The sequence below is a fragment of the Pelodiscus sinensis genome, chromosome 14, assembly GCF_052426305.1.
Source record: "Pelodiscus sinensis isolate ZL-2025 chromosome 14, ASM5242630v1, whole genome shotgun sequence".
Taxonomy (NCBI): Eukaryota; Metazoa; Chordata; order Testudines; family Trionychidae; genus Pelodiscus; species Pelodiscus sinensis.
In genome coordinates, this window is record NC_143065.1 from 41,477,107 (window position 1) to 41,495,456 (window position 18,350).

The 18,350-nt window shown below is 45.4% G+C and overlaps 1 protein-coding gene across 1 annotated transcript in view; it reads right to left on the reverse strand.

The window, feature by feature from the left end:
* Positions 1-18,350, reverse strand: part of MEGF11 (multiple EGF like domains 11) — a 479,353-nt gene that overhangs the window by 252,822 nt on the left and 208,181 nt on the right. The window lies entirely within an intron of this gene.

Sequence of the window (18,350 nt, forward strand, 5' to 3'; positions counted from 1 at the left end):
TGTGGATACAAATGTTGTATCCGTGCAGGGCTCTACATGTCTGTGCACCTGGTTAGGCCAGGTTTTCAAGTGCCCAGCACCCCCTACTGGGTGTAGATCTTCCAAAGCACTCAGCACCAACAATCCCCGTTCTGCCTCTTATGGTGGATATTTAAAGGACTCGCTCCTCAAACTCTGGACACTTATTTTGATGCCTAAACTCAGTGCAACTGAGCTGAGATCTTTTGCAGATTGAGATCTGATTCTGGGTGCTATGCTTTTTTAAAAAAAAACCTGGCTCTCTGTGTCTCTACTTTACTCTTTCCCCCGAGCTCTTCGGGGGGAGAGATTTCTTACTATGTACATACAGTACTTACGACCACTCTTGTTTGGGGCTCTCTATGTGCTACTTTAATAACACAATTGCTATTATTTGTATAATTAAAAGTTACATTGTGGGAAATCCAAAGCTGCACTGTGCAGAGTTAGGCAATGTCTACCTTCACTCTATTTGTTCTTTAAAACAGTCACCCAATAATTGCTATATCTAGTCTAGCTGAGCGGATATTTTAAATTGAAATACTGCTTGACAACAACATATATTAAGAGCCTTTGCAGGGAGGGAGGATGTGGGGAGAAGAATGGTTGAGGGATGAAGAATTGGCTGCACTATGCACAATGCTTCAAGAGAGAACAGCCCTTATATTCATAGCAGGAGGCTGTAAAACGGGGCATCCTGCACTTTGAACTGCAGATGCTCAGACTGTCCATAGAGGTCACGACTGGGGATGAAGGAACAGTTAAAGTGAAACCATAAAATCTTAAATGGAGGCTTTCATGAAAAAGCCCAGATGTTCTTTCAGGAAGCTCTTTGCCAATGGCACATTTAAATGTCTGCAACATCCTGTCAAAAGAGACTAAGGGCTCTATTCCAGCTCCCTGAAGTTACATACGCATGACCCCCACCTTTGCCCCCTCCTGTGTATCTTCTGTGGCACAGCTCCAGTCATACCCCGGGGTCCTGCGCTGCCTCGTGGATTTCTGGTCTGCCTCAGAAGCACGTGGAGTTCCTCCCGCTGCCTCTTGCTTCTCTCAGAGGCGAGGGCTCCCCGCTTAATGAGCCATTTTCATCATAGGCAAGTCACTCGTTTGAAGGAGGAAACCCTTCCGTGGTCCAAAAGTCCCTTTTACTCCCGCGGTGGCAGCCCACCAGGCATTGTAAGGGTTGATGGGGCATCCAGTTCCACCCACTTACTCCAGGTTCCGGCCCAGGACCCTAGGTAGAGGCCACTAGTGGGGCTTGTACCCTTATCTCCACAGAATAGCAGCCTCTCCCGGGGCCATTTCCCCAACCACTCCTGGCCCACTAGGGGAGAACTTCTCCCAGCTGTGGCCTTCAGTTCTCCTCTACCTTGTACGTCCTCCTCTCCGGGCCGTCACTTTTCTCCTTCCCCCCTCCTCACCTGAGGGAAAACTTTTTATAGTAACCCAACAGGCCTTAACTGGCTGCAAGTGTCCCGTTAGCCTGCTGCTGCAGGCCTGCTCTTAATGAGTCCCACGTGCCCGTCTGTCTCAATTGCTGAGCAGCCATCTCTGGCAGCCTATGTAGGGACTGCTCACCCAACTTTCCGTAAACCTGCCCTCCAGCAAACTACTGCAGCCCGCTGCCTTGGGTCTGCCACACTTCCTAGCAAGAAGACATGCTCAGTGTGTTAGTTGCAGGGTGTTCAGCACTGAGAGCATCCACACTGGACAACTGTGGGCTGGAACCGAGAGTAGAGATTCGCTTGACCTTCTGTCTCAGTGCCCAGAGCGGAAGCACGCAACGGCAGCCCCCCTGGATCAAATCCGCCCCTCCCCCCAGCACCTCCCACCTGTCAGCGGCTCCGCCAATCAGCTCCTTCCCCTCCCTCCAAGCACCTCCCACCTGCTGCGATCTATCGTGTTCCATGGTGTGCAGAAGGCACTGAGGGGAAGGCGGAGGAGCAAAGGGTGGAGTGAGGGGGTGGGGAGGAGACAGAACAAGGTGGGAAATGGCAGGGCAGGCGTGGAGCCCCAGGAAAGGGGTGAAGTGAAGGCAGGGCCTGGGATGAAATGGGGGGAGGGGCAAATGCCCTCCAGCACCTTAGGAAATTGGCGTCTCATACCAGTCACAAAGTTTCTTTTTCTACCATTCGATGTATGCAGTAGAAGAGCTGAGCCTCAGAATGTAAAGAACATAGTCGTGTTCAGCAACTAGCAGGCCACCTCCAAACATATATTATGCCCAATACCTGGCTGGCTTCTCAGTCCAGGTCAGATTCCTCGCGCTGATATTACTGATCCCATCCCTTCCAATATACTGACCACCAACTTTTTCTTTTAACTTGCTTTATTGTTGATGCCACCACATATTTCCAAGTAACAGATCAAGTGATACGCAGCTGATCACACATGAAGAGTGTGTCTAGACTACATGGCTCCATCCACGGAGCCATGTAGTCTAGACACACCCGAAGAGGAGAAAAATCAATGTGAAGACAGACCAGCGTAAAAGATCCTAAAGTGTCCTGCGGTGTTTACTCCCTAGTAAAAGAATCTTTATGCAGCTCCCTACACCAGCAACAAACTTCTACTCAGTTATGCTTCCAAAACTGCTGAGGAATCTTGGAGCACGTGCTACGACTGTCATAAAAAGAGCCCCGTGTGTTTGGCAGTCTCAGAACTACAGGCCTGTGCTCCAAACTCCATGCTTTTCAAAGAGGTTTCTTGGCACCACAGTATCGAAGAGAACCTTAAAACCATGAACTGAATGTCCACAGATTCATCATTGCCTTCCTGAGTCTGCAGACAGCCTAAAAGAACAGGTCCGAGTAGTATCAACTGTTACAAAACCTCAAGAGAACACACCAAATCCATGGGACTAACTGTAAAGATGAAAAGGGTAATGGTAGCCCAAAGCTTTGCCCTCCTCTGAGCCCCAGGGCATGAATTAGAGAAGTTTTGACACATTCCTAATCTTCAAGGGTATTGCAATCCAGACCTGGACCCAGAAAATAATTTTTGAACTTGAGCTCATCTGTAGCAAATAGATTTAGAACCCCCAATCTGGAAGATGGCCAACAGATTGGACACCACCAGGAATAATAATGTGCAAAACGGAAAGCTTTCGGTAGTATTTTTAGTGTTATCGCTTTTTTATGCACCATAGGCTTGAACATGGATTCTTAGCATGTACACGCCCAAAGTTTCTGCTAACATTATGGGGAGAACTGGATACACAATAAAAGATCTGGATCAGTAATCCTGTAATAGAATTTTGACATTCATGGACTTGGTGGGGGTTTTTTACGCATTTTTAACATATTGCATTACAACAAATGAGAATTCATAGTTGAGTTGTCATGCAAGATAATTGATTTTGACAGGACTACAGGTTAAGTTGCAAACCAGTGACGAATTATTTGGAAATTCTCCTGAAGCAAATGTCCCAGAGGACAGCTTGTAATCGTTTGTAAGCTCAAATTAGGTCCAGAGTTAAATATCATTAGATCTCAGGTAAAGCCACAGCTCAGCATGGGACTACTAATGTCTTACCTTAACCTTTCCTATTACATCAAGGACACAATTGTAGCAAAGGTTATGAAGATTATTCCTCAAGTTGCAAATTGCTTATAACTAGAGAATTAAATTGAAATATGTTCCCAGACAGCCTGCAAAATGTGAGAGAGAAAAACCACTGAACAGATACCTTAAAAATCATAAAAGTTCTTATACCCTGCATTTTTTAAATTCTCTCTTGCATAAAGCTAAAAAATTAAATGGAATCAAACGAAGTGAGTTATTAAGCCCCATCTTTGTGTTTGAATTAATATTACTGAATTAAATCACCCCTCAATATGGTCGTCCCCGTGCTTTATTACAACAGTTTATTAGAAATAGGGAGATAATTTAATATCATATTGCAAAGGCTATATTTTGTGGCAGTTTTATTTCAGACAATGTTAAATATTAATTGCTATACAAAAGGGTGCATAAAAAATTATGCTGAAAACAAATAAGTCAGCTCCCCACAAGTTAATGCAATATTTACATATTCACCTTCTTTCAAGCTACAGCTGAGTTAATGTTGGCTTGTTTTACAAAAATAATAAATTATAGTTAAGTGAGCACAGAACTTAAGTGAACAGCTGACTTGCATTTTAAGGCTCAGGTGTGGGCAGTTCCCTTTGGTGTGGGATAAAAGGTGCTACACAAATCAGTGGTAACGTGTCACACACCCCAAACTTCCATATTAGGGATGTTAAAAATCATGTAATACGGTAACTGTGCAACCGGTTACACAGGTACCAGTACTGCGGGCTTTGCAGCGTAAAGCTTAGCGTAGCTTTAAACTCCAGAGCCTGCAGCGAAGCCTTCCCGGAAACGGGGCTGCCCGCCATAGTGAAGCCCCTTCCTTGGGAGCAGAGTCAGCAGTGAAGCCTCCTTCCCAGGAGTGGAGCCAGCAGCCCTGGCCTGCCCGATTCCTGGGGAGGTGGCTTCGCCGAGTGGAACCAACACCATTCACTGACTGTAACCAACACCAGTCACCAACTGTAACCGATACTATTACACGGTTAGTCCTGCACACTCAAACATCCCTACTGCACGCAAACAGAATCCAGAAATTACACACACACAGTCTGGCACTAAGCAAACTACACGCCCGGGAGAACCACCAAAAGCACTTGTGCTTTGACTGTCTCCTGGGGCCCCCTAACACCACCAAGAATGCACAAGTTGCTCTGGTCCTGTAGCCCAATCCCTAGGCACACAGGCTAGTGAGGTTGATAGACACAAAAAGGGTGGTGTGACCTATGCAGTGGTCTATGCACTGGGCTGGCAGCAGAGGAGCACAGCTGCTCTTATTGCTGTTTTTGTGGGGGCCACACAAGGTGGGGAAGCTCCTGCCACACTCCCCTTCATGCCCTCACTGGGGCAGGGCACAACGTAGAGCCCTACATTTTATTCTTTGCACGGCTAACGCAGGAATTTCCACGTGCACATTCTGACCTTGCTACGTTCCAAAGGAAACTGCTTCATTAGGAAATAAGTTGGGGCAAATAAACGACGTCTTTACAATACTCAGTATGTTACCCCCAAAAGAGCTCACTAATTCCACTAATTACTTTTTAATGATCATTAAGTAATAAGAGACACCAAGTAAGTGTCTATTTGCCAGGAGACCCAGTACAATGTATGGCCAAAACTAGAAACCTCATCAGCTCCACCTGTTCTCAGAGTATGCCAGCATCCCAGTTCGGGTTGGGTTCAATTTCGAAAGAAAAGGGGATTCTGTTCATTCTAATTAGGCTTGTGCAGCTGGGGCACTTGCATCAAAGAGCAATGTGAAATTAGGCTCAGAGGGTAGCACTAATACGTTTCAGCAACAGCCCCTGATTCTGCAGATATGAACTTGTGTCAGTTAGTAAAAAGATAGTGAAACAATAAAGACAGCACTGTTTTCTGTGCTTTGCAGACTGACGGCTCTTAGTTCCTAAATTTTAAGAAACAGCTGGTAAACAATGATGGGTTGGTTTGAGTTGGTTTGTTTTGGTAATTAAAGTTCAAGTATATAAATAGATTACTTCAGTCTCCATAGCTGTCAATCTTGCTTCCCTCACAAGTACTAAACTCACTTATAACAAATTACATTAAATGAGTGCTTCTCATTGCTCAGCTCTGATACGTAAATCCACAGTAATCAGAAAGGGAAATCACAACTGCATGAAGGTGATGATTCAGCTAGGAATGCAGCCAAGTTGAATAGATATTTTTGTGTTAATGGCTTGAAAAGGAATTAAAATCCTAGAATCATAGAACACTAGAACTGGAAGGGACCTCGAGAGGTCATCAAGTCCAGTCCCCTGCCCTCATGGCAGCACCAAGCACTGTCTAGATCAGTGGTTCCCAACCTGGGGTCCCCGTGAACCCCTGGGGGTCCATCAGGGTATTGCAGGGGGTCCGTGAAAAAAAAAGATAAATAAAAATGATCATAAAAAATAAGTTGTAAATAAATTGCAACTTTACAATCACTTATTATTTTTAAATTAAATATCTTCCAATAATGTTATTAATTACGACCCGAAAATCTACATAGTGACGCCTTTGTGTGACGAAACGATCACGCCGGTTAGAAGCATACAAACATTAGCCCATACGTTCAGCATGGATCTGTGGCTGAAATCAGGCTTGCTGAAGAGAAAGGAGACTGATGAGCAGAGAGAAATATCCACAAGTGGAACGTCTAATCAAACAGACATAAGTAAACAAAAAGTGAGAAAATACTCTGCTGACTACTAGAATTGCAGCTAGAAATGGCTTTGAAGGGGGTCCGCGAACAGTTTGGGAGGATGATTCGATGTCCATGAATGGTATGGGGGGGATGATTGGGGGTCTGCACTAGTGAAATGGTTGGGAACCACTGGTCTAGATCATCCCTGATAGATGTCTGTCCAAGCTGCTCTTAAATATCTCCAGTGATGGAGATTCCACAACCTCCGTAGGCAATTTATTCCAGTGTTTGACCACCCTGACAGTTAGGAAGTTTTTCCTAATGTCCAACCTAAACCTCCCTTGCTGCAATTTAAGCCTATTGCTTTTTGTCCTATGCTCAAAGGCCAAAGAGAACAATTTTTCTTCCTCCTGCTTATAACACCCTTTTTGATACTTGAAAATTCCATCGTGTTCCTTTTCTGTCTTCTCTTTTCCAAACTAAACAAACCCAATTCTTTCAGTCTTCCCTCATAGGTCACGCTTTCTAGACCTTCGACCCTTTTTTGTTGCTCTTTTCTGGACCTTCTCCAATTTCTCCACATCTTTCTTGAAATGTGGTGCCCAGAACTGGACATAATACTCCAATTGAGGCCTTATCAATGCAGAGTAGAGCAGAAGAATGACGTCTCGTGAAATTCATTTGGGACTCTTTCTATGACATAAACCAGTTACCTATCCATGGGGAGGCTCCTCAAGCAGCATTGGACTAGTCTATAAAGCACAAGTGGAGGAGCAGTAGGGTTATAAAAACACTACACGGATTGAGAGAAGTTTAGTTTCTACTGCAAGCAAGTTGTGGTAGGAAAAGCAGTGGGCAATTCCTTGAAACCCACGTACATTCTGCTTTGTGGTTGTGCCTATCCAAGGGAGTAGTCACCCCCATAGAGTTTCACATTCAGGAAGCAGCACGCTCATCCAAGTCCTATGTCTCTATTCTTCCATAGTGCAGTGCAGAGGTGAGGCTAAGGGTCCCAGCCACACAGAGCCCTCACCCTAAGTCTCATGCATTATCGCAGGGTCAGGGAGGAAAGCAAAGAAGAGTAAGAGAATGAATGAAAATAGAAAGAGAGAAAAAAAAGCTGGTGAGAGAGACACATACACATAGCAAGTATGTTCGGGTCCAGCTGGAGGGGACTGGAAGTCATCTATCCTCTAACTTATAGCAACAAAGTCTCCAACTGGAAAAGTTTGGGAACCAGTGGGTACGTCTAAACTACATGCCTCCGTCGACGGAGGCATGTAGATTAGCCAGATCGGCAGAGGGAAATGAAGCCGCGATTAAAATAATCGCGGCTTCATTTAAATTTAAATGGCTGCCCCGCTCTGCCGATCAGCTGTTTGTCGGCAGACGGGGCAGTCTGGACGTGCCGTGCTGACAAAGAAGCCTTTCTTGATCGGCACAGGTATGCCTCGTGAAACCAGGTTTACCTGTGCCGATCAAGAAAGGCTTCTTTGTCGGCGTGGCGCGTCCAGACTGCCCCGATCTGCCGACAAACAGCTGATCGGCAGAGCAGGGCAGCCATTTAAATTTAAATGAAGCCGCGATTATTTTAATCGCGGCTTCATTTCCCTCTGCCGATCTGGCTAATCTACATGCCTCCGTCGACGGAGGCATGTAGTCTAGACACACCCAGTGATTTAAAAACATGTGCAGATTTACACCACGAGGACTTTGAGTAGGCCAATTCAACACTGCAGCTGAAGGTCGGCTTATGTTACGCAATTCCAGATACATAAAAAATGTAGCTGGAGTTGAAGTACCTTAAGCTGAGCTTTCGTGCCATCCTCTCAGTAGGAAGTCAATGGGAGAAACCCTCCCATCGACTTCCCTTACTCCTTGTGAAGAGTATGAGTTCCAGTATCAACGAGGGCACCTTCAGCGTTCGATTTAGCAAGTCCTTACAATGACTCTCTGTAGCACGTTGCAATTGTGCCTCGATAGAGCTGAACTCGGAACGTCAGTCTGAGGTTTTGATGCCTGCCGAGCATCTGAAAAAGGCCAGGAAGTGCCCAAAAAAAGACTAGAGAGGAGATTTTGGGTGATGTCCTGAACGCCAAGAATTGAAGGAGTGAAAGGAGAGCATGGAACTACTCCTAAACATTGTAGATGGAACAGCTGCGCGACTGGCCTCCCTTGCAGCCAGTGTCCCAAAACAGTTTTCCATACCCCCAACACTGCCAACACGATTTGGGCACCACCTTGTCTCCAGGAACCACTCTCCACACTCCACACCTGCCCACCCAACCTCCATCCATGCAGACACCCGCATGCTCCCGATGCACTCAATACCCGTCCGCATGCAGTTGGGCTCTGATGAACCGTAGTCCCCTTTGTACAGCACGAGACAGCGCAGCTGCATAAGACACTTGGACATAAACAAACTTTTGAAACTCTTGGAGCATGCCTCGCCACCTGCCTCTTCCACCCTCTCTTTCCTTCCCTCCCACTCATGCTTCACACGTGTCCTACATCTACTGTGTGTAACACATTCAGCTGATGTGTGTCAAAGCAATCTTTATTACACGAAAACAAGCAAGCACACGTACCCCCCAAAAGCTACAGTCACTGTAGCACTAAGTGCAGTGCATGGCCCAATCAGAGTAATCCCCTAGCAACACAGTCACTACACTGCCATGTACGACAAAAAGTTTGACTGATTTTCAGCATCAAATTGCTGCCTCGAAGCATCCCTAGTCCTTGTGGCTCCACTCTTTCCTCCTCTAATAGCCCTGGACTCTGGCTGTTCAAACTTGACTTCCAGGTGCTGAGCTTCAGCAGTCCAGCCTTGAGTGAAGCTTTTACCCCTTCCTTTGCAAATATTATGGAAGGCACAGCACACGGCTATAATTATAGGGATGTTATCGTTGGCCAGGTCATTTCCCGTACAAGCATCACCAGCGGGCTTTCAAATGGCCAAAAGCACACTCCACAAGCTCATCACACAGTACCACGAAAGTGACTTTCCACATCCAAAAGTTCTGCAGCCACTGCTTTTCAGCCCAGGCTTGCAGGACAAAGTGATTCCACAACCTAAGTGCTTGTTTCCCAAGCCCAAAAGCAATGTCCCACTGTAGTCAGCACCTCCGTGAATGCCACGAGAAATCTCATGACATACGAATGCTGCTTGATCACCCTGAAGCTTCAGGAATAACTTGACTGCCATCCGTGTCGTATTAGTGAGACCTATCAGCATTTTCATCAATCGCTGTGGATTCATTCTCGCACACTGGGAAGGCAGAGCACACAGCACAGCAGCTGTTGAAAGATGGCACCAAACGCGGATGGAAGCACAGGAGTTGCTGGGATGCAAAGCAATGCACCACAGGGCAGAGGACCCAGGATGTGCCGCGCCTATCCTCCATCTTCCCACAAACCTCTCTGGTAGAACAGGAAGAGGTGCTCTATGGGATAGCTGCCCAGAATGCACCGCTCCGAAAGGCACTGCAAGTCCCTCATGCTACTGTGCTGACAATTGACAGTGCGGACACCCACCGGCGTTTTCACTGCTGCACTCTGGGGGCGGCGCTGTAACTGCCAGCCCTTTATGTTTGCCAGTGTAGACATGACCTCTGCTACACAAAACAATCCAGGCTTGGAAGCAGACACATCCCTGGAACAATATGACTGGTGTCAGTAGATGCAGATAGACTCCACAGACAGATACAGCCCCTGGGTAGGACAATGTTGCATTAACAAATTAGTATTTCTCTTTGGCCTGAACTTAATGTCCAATTACGTATGCAGATTCTGCTCATAAGAAGAGGAACTCCTAAATTATGTGTCTGTCCTGGTTTAACACCTTAGCATATCTAGTATAAAACTAACAGTCTGTGTACTGTAAGTACCTTTCTACGAGAGCTGTATAAAAGCTTCATCTCATTTACTCGGAGCCTAATAGTCTTGTAAGTTTGACTCACCTTAGCGATCTTTGTATTTTAAATCTCGTCAACACACCAAATAGCTAGACTTGTCATTTGCAATTCATTCCAGAGGAACTGCATTGTGCACTAGAAACTTAGTGATGAATTTAGCTAATTACAGCCAAACAAATAATCCCGCATCTGAGGCCAGTCTGTTCACTTACTTAAAAAGCAATTACACACAGCTAGCATACAGGCAGAATCAAGTATATCTCGGGTTAGGGCTGAGATAAAACTCAAATGATATATTTTAATTATGTTTATAATGGTTTTCCAAGCCTATCTCCTCGGAAGCATCAGAGGTCATGTTGAGATTTAATTTCAGTTTCTAGATTTCATCCGTAAGTGCACATGGCTCAAGACGGAAACCCTTAGAGTGAGGTAAATCAAAGCTAATCAGTCCTACAGCCAGTAGTATATGACAAAGACAAAGTTTTGGAAACGTAACCAATGCAATGTATACTGCAGGAGGGAAATTCACGCCCAGACAGAAAAGTCATACGAGACCAGGACTTACATTTCAGCACCAGAACCTTGCAACACATCTTATGCCCTACTTTGAGGGCTTAAATGACATTTCAATGTGCATAAAAACCCAAACTGACCCTTTGCAGACAAGCCAATTTCACCATAAACACATGGTACATGGACTTCCACTATAAAAAGTTAATTTTTGGTGACAGAAATAGGTCCCCCAATCAGAATATTTAAAAATACGATCCTTCTTTCCAACATGACCTTTCAATGGCAGTGCAAAGGATAAAGATGAATACTGGAGCAAAAATAGTTATTAATACAATTCCAATTTATGATGATCATTTCAGGTTATTGCAAACTTGCCTTTACTGAAATTTAGGAAGTACAGATGCTCTTATAAACACAATGCTTGAAGAATAACAGATCACATGCATATGTTTTTGATTGCTTGTTTTAGTAAAGGACGGATTGAGGTAGGAAATTTCACCGGTAGGAAATTTCTGCTCTCTCTTGACAAGGGACAGGCACAGAAGCTGCTAAAAAGAATATCACCTCCTTGGCCATAACTCCTATTGGACCTATCACCACCAAGTCTGATGGCAAAAACTCTGGAATTCAGGTTTATATTTTATTTAAATATTGTGGGGTTTGCCTTCCATAGAGCATTTTATAGGGGCCTGTAATTGCACACTGTGGATGAAATTACTGTACATTGTAATAGTGGGAACGGTTTGATTAGAAGGCAAACAACTGCCAGGAGTGTCTCCTTAAAGGGCAGGACACCACTCCCTTGTTAAAGAATGTGGACATACTTTTCTAGTACATGTCAAGGAGAAGTGGTGTGTAGAATCTAATTTATCGAGATCACGAAAGCTAAACCAGTAGGCTTTTATCACCTTCTCTCTTGCTCATTTCCCCAAGGAGAGAAACCTCACTTTAAAACACACGTACAAAGTATTTTAGGAATATCTGTAGGGAGACATCTATGCCCACTTTAAAGAGTTCCTTCTGTTAACTTTTAAGAAAACCTTTATAGTTGAGAAATGTTTTGGCTACACCTAAACTCATAGCACATAAAAGGTGAAAACATTTGTTTAATAATGTAGTATAAACTTAATTTGTGATTTTCATTTGCAAATTCTTTCCAAATGCAAACATCTAACACAACAATTTCCTGATATCACAGTTATGTGAATCGTCAGATGTTTTAGGTACCAATATCATGACCTTGCTATAAGTGGTTATTAATATAAGAAGCCATTTCACTATACAAATATTTAAACTAATTAGTTATCTTAAAGCAATTTTGTTTCCAAACTCAGAAAAGACAGGAAGGACCTCTCCAACGACTGTTAAAAAGAAGAGACAATACATTCTTTAATTACCATTTAAAAAATCTCTTTAAGAATCTTTCATTTAAAAAACTATTTTAAAAGCTGAAAGACTTTTACTTAGCAAATAGAATGTTTCAACTCATTTGAAACAGAATTTCAACAGCTATTAAACCTGGTGACTGCTCAGAAAATCTACTGAATAAAGGAAGTTTCCTCCACAATATAATCGCAAAGATGAAGTTACAACTCTTTTGCATATGCATTGGTGTATTGCTATATTCATGACCTGAAGATGCTACCAATCCCAGAAGGTATTGGGCTAATGAAAAGGTCACAGGAGTTGCTATTTGGATACAGACAAGCTCCTAAAAGAAGTGTGTCTTCCACTTTCGATGAGACTGATGCTAAGTCAACACTACGCAAGATAGTTGACCTAAGATGAGAATAGCATAGCTGGAGTCAACATACCTTAAGTCAAATTTCTACACCTTCCCCTCTGCAGGAGGTTGACAGGAGAAACTCTCCTGTTGACTTCCCTTACTCCTTGTGACCCCCGTGGAGTACCAGGATGGATGGAAGCACCATCAGCAGTTGATTTAGTGGGTCTTTACTAGACCCACTAAATCAATCCCCAGAAGATCAATCACTGGAGCATCAATCTTGGAGTAAGTGTAGACCTGGCCTATAGAAAGAAGAGTATAAATCTCTCCATATTGAGGTGCTAGCTCTCAGCTGCCTCATCTCACCTCCACCTGTTCATTTCACCCAAACAAACAGCAATGGGGCAGCTAAGGAGAACCAAGGAAAAAAGAGGCCATAACATAGCATCAAGAGTATGTCTAGACTACAGGCTTTTGTTGACAGAAGTTTTGTCGACAAATACTGTCGACAAAGCTTCTGTTGACAAAGAGCGTCTAGACTACATCCAGTTCTGTCGACAAAGCAAGCCGCTTTGTCGACATGACAGTGTAGACGCTATGGCGGGCCCCTCCCGCCTGGGTCCCCGACCCCTTGTGATACAGTCTCTCCCTGGCCCTTTAAGCCAGGCCAAAGGCCCTCTGGCCTGCGTCCACAAAACAGTCTATAGCTGGCCCTTTAAGCAGGGCTAAGGCCCCCTGGCCTGAGTCCACAAAACAGTCTATAGCTGGCCCTTTCAGCAGGGCTAAGGCCCCCTGGCCAGAGTCCACACAGTTTACAGCTGGCCCTTTAAGCAGGGCTCAGTCCACAACACAGTTTGTCGTCGTAGCGGGGGCACACCCCAGGTAGGGGGACCCGGGCCCCCCCTACTCCACCGGGTCCCAGCCCAGGGTCCTGCGAGCGACCAGGTACCAGGTCACTCTCTCGGCGGGGCCATCCAGCCGAAACGCGCCGAGGTTCTCGGGCCGGGAGCGGCGGCTCCTGCTCCTGCCCTGGGCCACTTCCTACCTGGACCCCCGGGCTTCCTTCCCCTGGACTTGCCCAGCTGGCTGCAATCTCCAGGCCGGCGTCCCCTCGGCAGGCAGTCTCTGGGTTGCACCAGTTCGCCTCCGCCTTCCTTCCGGCCTCTCCTGGAGTCCCTGGCACCCGCTGAGGGGGAGCTCCCTTCTCCAGTCCTTCTCCTTCAGCTGCCTCCCCTGACTGAGTCCTGGCCCAGGCTTTTATAGCCCTGCTGCAGCCTGGGCATGCTCGGTAGGGCTGTGGGGGAGGGGCCTCTGCAGCCAGGTAACCCTGGCTGTGCCCTGTAGGTTTAGTGCGGGGCTGCCTCGCCCCGTCACAGACGCAAAGGACAGTGTAGATGCAATAACGCCTTCTGTCGACAGAACTCTGTCGACAAAAGGCGTTATTCCTTGTAGAATGAGGCTTACAGCCGTCGACAAAACTGTCGAGTTCTGTCAACATTATGTCGACAGAACTCAGCGGCAGTGGAGACGCAGGTATAGTTTTGTCAACAAAAATCCACTTTTGTCAAAAAAACCCTGTAGTCTAGATACACCCCAAGAGAAAACCTTCTAGCCTGGGACTGCATCTGCAACATAATGTCATCACTGAGACTTCAACATCATTGGTGAGATGGAGTTTGCAAAAGCACCATCAAGGGATTAGATTTATATGTTCTCGAAATGATTTTAAAGGGATCTGGCCATTGTTTGTGTGTTCTACACAATAGAGATACTTTTTCTCCCCTCAGCCACAGCAATACAAAAATCAAATCAGAAAAACAAACAAGATTTAAAAAGCATTTAAAATCAGAAGGACTTTACTCATTAGGATCAAACGAGTCTGATGAAGGTCAAATGTTAGGTTTAAACGTCTGATCATGGGCTTTGATATAATTTGATATAATCTGAATTTTATGTAAATCCAAAATAATTCTATTTATTTGTTGCAGATTAACACTACTCTAACTCAGATCAGAATCTCGTCCAATGTCCTCTAAAGGGCAGTATTCCTGCTTTTATGATGAGGAAACAGAACGCAGAAAAGCTATTCATTTCTGCGAATAAAAAAATATTGATCTTGCAGACAGAGACTGAAGTCAGAAGAACTATCAGAGCTGATGATCGCCTTTTGGTTATCCACAACCTGCTTTTCTTATACAAACACCAGAGTGTCTTCACAAAAAGTTGGTTTTACATAGTCCATGCTTCATATAAGGAAGATGTGTGAAACATGCCTTGGAGCATGCAAAGCAGCAAAACACGGACACTGGACATCAGAAAGGAAATTTTAATCAACTCAAAGAAATAGTAGACAAGGTCCCAATGAAAGACCAATTAGGAAGAAAAAGGAATCAAGGGGGCTGGCAGTTCCTGCTAGAGGCTTCTATTCCTATGCAGAGGAAAGGTAAGAAAAGCCACAAGAAGCCAACATGGCTGCACACAGAGCTTTTATAATGTTCTGAAAACCAAAATGGATCCACGTAGCAAATGAAAAGATGGGCACATCACCAAGAACATAAGAATGGCCATACTGGGTCAAACCAAAGGTCCATCTAGCTCACTATCCTGTCTGCAGACAGTGGCCAGTGCCAGGTGCACCAGAGAGGGTGGACCGAAGACAGTGATCAAGCGATTTGTCTCCTGCCATCCATCTCCAGCCTTTGACAAACAGAGGACAGGGACACCATTCCTTACTCCCTGGCTAATAGCCTTTTATGGACCTAACCTCCATGAATTTATCTAGCTTTCTTTTAAACTCTGTTATAGTCCTAGCCCTCACAGCCTCCTCTGGCAAGGAGTTCCACAGGTTGACTATGCGCTGTGTGAAGAACTTTCTTGTATTAGTTTTAAAGGATGTATACATGGGAATAACATGAGTTTGCATGGACAAAATCAAGAAAGCCAAGGCAAAGAATGAGTTACAACTGGCAAGAAATGTTAGAGACAACAAGAAGAGGCTCTACAGGTAAGTCAGACAAAAAAGAAAGGCCAGAGATGTGCAGGTCCACAGTGAAGACAGTGAGCTGATAATGGAAAAAGCCAGAAAAGCCAGAACTGGTCAATGCTAATGTTGCTTCAGTCTTCTAAAAAAAAATAACATGCAACCAGTTAACAAGTGAAGTTCCCATACACAAAAAAAGGAGAAGGTTGCAGACTGGGATAAGAAACGAATACATCAACAGTCTTCAGACTATTTTCAGTTCATTTAAATCAGCAGGGCCTGATGCTATTCACCTCAGGATAAGGACATTAAATTGCAGTTATCTGGCTAATCATGTAGTCGATACAATTACACAATTAGTCGATAGGGACCGCTCTGGAGAGCTGCAGCGGGGGTAGCTCCAGGAGCCAGCTCAAACTGAGACTGAGTAGTCCTGGCTCGTGCCGGCTCTGGGACCACCTGCGCTGCAACTCTTCATTTTAAAGGTGGTAAGAGCCTAGTGGCTACTAGGCTCTTACCACATTTAAAATGCAGAAGCACAGCATGAGCCAGGACTGCTTGGTCCCAGCTCACGCTGAGTCCAGCAGCCCCTGTTCACAGCAGTCAGCCCTGTTCACTAAATGAAAGATCGATGCTGCTGCAATCAATTGTCCGGAGTTCAATTTAGCAGGTCTAGTAAAGACCTGCTAAATCAAACTCAGAGGGCAATACCAGCAGCAACCAGTATTCCTGCTCCTGTGAGGAGTAAGGGAAGCTAACAGGAGCATTTACTCCCATCGGCCTCCCACTGTGAGCATGGTGGGGAAACTCAAATCAAGGTACATCGACGCCAGCTACATAATTAAATTGATTCGACCTTCCCCTTTAGAGTAGAGCTGGCCTAAGGGAAGAAAACCCAAACACACTAATACAGAATGGGGGATAAGTGGCTTGACAGCAGCATGACTGAAAAGAACCTGGGTGTGATGGTGGATCATAACCTTAATGTGAGTCAACATTATGATGCTGCTGCAAAAATAGTAAACACCATTTTTGGTTGCATTGGAGGTGATAGTAGCACTCTACTTGGCACTAGGTAGGCCTCAGCTGGAGTACTAAGTCCAATTTTGGTCACCAATGTACAAACAGGATATAGAGAAACAGGAAAGGATCCGGAGTTAAGTGACAAAGATGTTCAAGGGTATGGAACTTAAGCCATGTGAGCAAAGGCTGAAGGAACTGAGTATGTTTAGTCTGGAAAAAACGGAGATTAAGGGAGGACATGACAGCAGTCTACAAATACCTGAAAGGTTGCCCTAAAAAAAGATTGAGAAAAGTTGTTCTCTTTTGCCACAGAGGGCACGACAAGAGACTGTGGGTTCAAGCTACAGCAGAGCAGATTTAGATCAAATCTCAGGAAGAATTTCCAAACTGTAAGAGGGGTAAGACAATGTAACGGACACCTGGGAAAGCGATGGAAACTCCTTCACTGGAGGTTTGCAAGAGGAGGCTGAATGGCCATCAGTCCTGGGTGGGTTAGACTAGATGACCCTCCTGGTCCCTTCTAACCCAGTGTTTCTAAGAAGGTGAGAACCCTTATTTGTCAGTCTTACACAAAGAAAAAAATGTGCCTCCCCACTAAAACAGCAAATTGCTGCTTCTTCTGATATTCTAACCAAAGCCACCGAGACAGGTGGCAAGATTCATACTCCGGATTGGCTGGTACCCACACTGGGCCGGTGAATGGAAAGTGGATCTCAGCCACATCTGTCATGCTGCTCCTCCTCTGGACCTGGTGGGACCCTCTTTGAGTGCCTGGGGTGGACTGCAAGAGGGGAGAGACGGGGTGAGTGGCAGAACGAGCAGGGATGCTTATCATCCCTTCTCCACCCTTTGCTGGAAAGGGCAATACAACCGCAGACCGAATGCCCTTTTCTGCATGGTCCCCTCCTGCATAACCACTCCAGCTAAGAGAGGGTGCCTGTTAGCACAGTGCTCCGGTTTTAAGGTAAGCCCTGAGCCTTTCTTTACCAGGGACAAACCCTACAGGGAAACACTGCAACCCTGGGGGCGGGAGGCAGAGCTAGGGAGAGAACCAAAAGAACATCTGCACTCAAAAGCCCCCTGCTGCTCCTGCTGCTTTGAACACAGGAGAACCTGGCCCTGGGTTTTACTTGAGGTAACTACATTTAGCCCTTATTAAACTCTCTTCTAATCAATGCTGGTTATTTAGAAACCCTGTTGCATTAGCAGGAACACTGCAGTGAATTCCAGCTTTCCCGCAGAGAATTCCATCAGGGGAATGAATGCTTGAGATGAGATCTAAGCCCCTCAACCTCTTCTTATTAGTATTGGTGGCTGTCACTTCGGCGTTAGCTAGCTCTGCTGAAACCTGCACTGTGCAGGATAATTTCACAAAATCAATATGCACCGCATTAGACAAACATTATTTTTACCCTTCTGGCAGGCCTGGGAGGGTCGAACTGATAGCACGTGTGCAGGCATGGCATACCAGACAGGAAAGCCAATGAACAACGATGAACTGCAGAGACGCAGGTACAAAACATGGAACAGCTGCTCCCCAACAGTGACGAAGGAATGTGTCAGCTCTTCACTTCATCGGCAAAGCCACCAAGGATTGTGGATACAAAATGCTTTCAGTGACGGGACATGGATAAATGTCCATGTGGCAGATACTGGGATCCCCCCTGGACCCTAAATCTTTCTTTGAACAGCATACACCTAAGCGCTGCAGGTTCTGCTTTTTCTTGTTGTCAGAGCTGACTGCCCTCTCTCGTTTTCACACTTCCTTTCTCCAGAGTGATGGACTAAACATCACTCCCTTTGCAGCAATCCTTCTCTCTCTATGGCACTCCCGAAGTAACACATAACCCGGGACTCCTCGGCTGCTCCAATTACGCAGCCCTCCTCATTCTTAACATCATTCACATTTCAATATACTTGCTATGGCAAAGATGATAACACCCAAATCTATATCTCCCAGGA